Consider the following 3,032-nt stretch of genomic DNA (forward strand, 5'->3'; position numbering starts at 1 on the left):
GTCCACAATGCTAAATAACATTGCACTTGTTAAAGAGGAAACAGCTTATGGATACTCTCAATCGAAGTTGTTAACTACCCACTTGGTTTGATTGGTTTGTAATTTGTTAATAAGGTGAGAGCTACTTTCACCAATTAAGAATACTTATGCCACACTCTCTTCTGGGTCACAAATATATATATATATGAGGAAATGGTTTGTGTGCAGCTGCACAGATAGCTTATCTGTGCATGGCTGCCACAAACCATTGGGGTGCCACATTTTTGGAGGGATCCAAAGCATTCGTTTGGAAGGCCCTTCCATGGATAGGGTGTGTACCAAAAATCAGCCCTATAGGATCATCCTAACCTAATCAAAGTTGGAGGGGAAAATGGACAGACACTGTTTCTGCCCATTTTTTCCCTCCACAAATGGCAGGGTTAGGATGATCCTATAGGGCTGATTTTTGGTACACACCCTATCCATGGAAGGGCCTTCCAAATGAATGCTTTAGATCCCTCCAAAAATGTGCCCCCCCCCCCCCCATGGTTTGTGGCAGCCATGCACAGATAAGCTATCTGTGCAGCTATATATATATATATATATATATATATATATATATATATATATATATATATATATATATATAAGCAGCTAATGACAATTAATATATCAACTGCAATTATTTGTAATTGTTGTGTAGATGTCTTGTATTCTGATAGTGTTTCATCACCCTGACGGACTAATGTGTGTCGTCACGCAGATAAATTTAATTTTTGATTTACGCTACAACGGTATTTCGTTAATTTCTTGATACAGTGGCATTAATATATAAACCATTATAATGATTACGAGAAGTAAAGTTTTTTGTGTGTTTCTTGGCCAAGAAGAAGAAAGATAAGAGAATTTTGTAACCTTAATTGACATAGTGAAACTCTCTTGTCCTATAGACGAAGGCACACTGCCGAACAACGTAAATTTTGTTTTCTTGTTTTGTGTTGTATTTCTTACCTCTCATCATGATGTTTACTGAACATCATGTTTGATCCTATTTCGAGAGATTAGAGATCTCTCGGTTTTCAACATTAATTACTCAAGTCATCAATAAAAGTTGGGCTCCTTATAGGATTGCGATTGCAATTCTCTCTTTTGCTTCAGATTCCTTTCTTCTGTAGAGCAATTTCTTCTCAGCCTAACCGAGGGTCAGATTGTCAAAAAACTGCCGCAGAGTTGCTTCAGCCACAAATAAAGCTTTGTCTAAGGTGCCATTGAATATCCTAAGAGGCAACACAGTTTTAAGAAAAAGAGAAATTTTGCAAATTATAAGCTGGTATTAAAATCAATGGAAGACTAGTTTTTACTGTTTGAGGGGGCAAACAGACTGCTACAATCAAATTGTTAGCCTAGAAAAAATTAAGCATAAAACATTCCAAGAAGAGAAATCTACTTGAATTTGCTGTCTTAGAAGTAAAAATTCCAGAATTTCAGGTATTATGAGCCTAAAGTTTCAGTGTCTGACATTTTTTCTCTACATGAAGATAAATTATAATGCAGAACCCAACTAGGATTCTATCCACTCAACTGGGATGCCCGATTTTTTAGCATTTGTAAAGTGAGATTCCACAAAAATTGGCATTTTGGGTCTTTTTTGAGGTGAAATCCCTGTTGCAGCAAGCGTTCAGTGAAATTGTAAGTTATTCCAGTGGTTGAAGGGAACTAAAACAAACACTCAACTCTTGGTGTATGAATTATGATAACTAAAGCAGCAATACTACTGAATTTCTAGCATTTTGGACAAGTGGTGTGCAAAATAATCTGACACAAAATTTGGTGTCTTACAAACTGAACATTTCAGCATCTGAGTGCATAATGCAGGAAGTTCTGGTGTTTCTTGGTTCTCAATTTGAAAAATAAAAGAACGAGAATATATTATATTCAATTTTGGCCAAGCCCTCAGATCTTCAGCTATGCAAGTGGGAATTCCACAGTGATTGCTAATCTGTGGGCTCTTCTTTGAAGAAACCCATTTCAAAAACAGTGTTTTATTTGCTTCTTCCAGTGTTGAAAATGCATTCATTAAAGAAAAGCATGTTGATTTGTTGTGCTAACATGGGGTGTGTTGGGGGTTCCACGCAAAAGCAAGATCCCACATCGGAAAAGTGATAAGATGTGGATGGGCTTAAAAGGGATTGGGGACCCTCCCCTTAACGGCTAGCTTTTAAGGGCGAGTTCTATCCGTCAAAATCCCTACAGGGTGCAACTAGGGCCCGGTTGGGGCAGGTTTAGGGGAACCGTAGCCCAACCCGAGATAGCATTCCCTCAAATCTGGCTGGTTTGGGTCCAGCTGAGGGCAACTCTATCCCAACAGATGACAGTTGAATATAAGTTATTCTTGTTGGCCTTTTCTATTACATGTGCTTCTCTTTTTGTTCTTGTGGGTATGGCCTATTATGGTGAAGGTAAGATAACGCTGTCATTCTTGCTCAAAAAGGTGACCGAACGCATTTGAGTTATTGGCTCATCAGAACCATTGCCAAGAACCATTTTTTTCTTTCCCTGTTTGGATTGCAAGATAAACATTTTTTATGCAAATTTTTTCTTGGGGAAATTGTATCTTTCTACAACGTAGAGGGAAATAATATGACTGTCTAAGTTAGAGCAATATCATCATAACTTGACGGTTCCCATAAACAAAAATTGAACAGGGTTAATTCACATTATCTTTATTGGTGTGTTAAAAATGTAGGAAATTTTAGAAATAATTTTCCTTTCCAAACTTTATCAAAATATAGTAGTGTGGATATCAGCTGCCTTAAAAAAACTTGGAATTTACTTGTCCACCTTTCAACTAATTGGAGTATTGGGACTCCCAATATTGATATGGGTTGGCATCATGTTGATTGGAATGGTCAGAGTTCAATTTCAAATGGTACTTTGAAAGTTTTGTTGTATGTAGATGTGATCCTAAAATGATTCTCCAATTCTCTAACCCTGGTACTAGCATTCAAAAATCTCATTTTTTAGCTTGGAGACATGCCTTTACAGTACAGAAA

The sequence above is a fragment of the Tasmannia lanceolata genome, unplaced genomic scaffold (assembly GCF_043159265.1).
Source record: "Tasmannia lanceolata isolate RefF3 unplaced genomic scaffold, GAP_Taslan_0.1 ptg000015l, whole genome shotgun sequence".
In the NCBI taxonomy this organism is placed as follows: domain Eukaryota; kingdom Viridiplantae; phylum Streptophyta; class Magnoliopsida; order Canellales; family Winteraceae; genus Tasmannia; species Tasmannia lanceolata.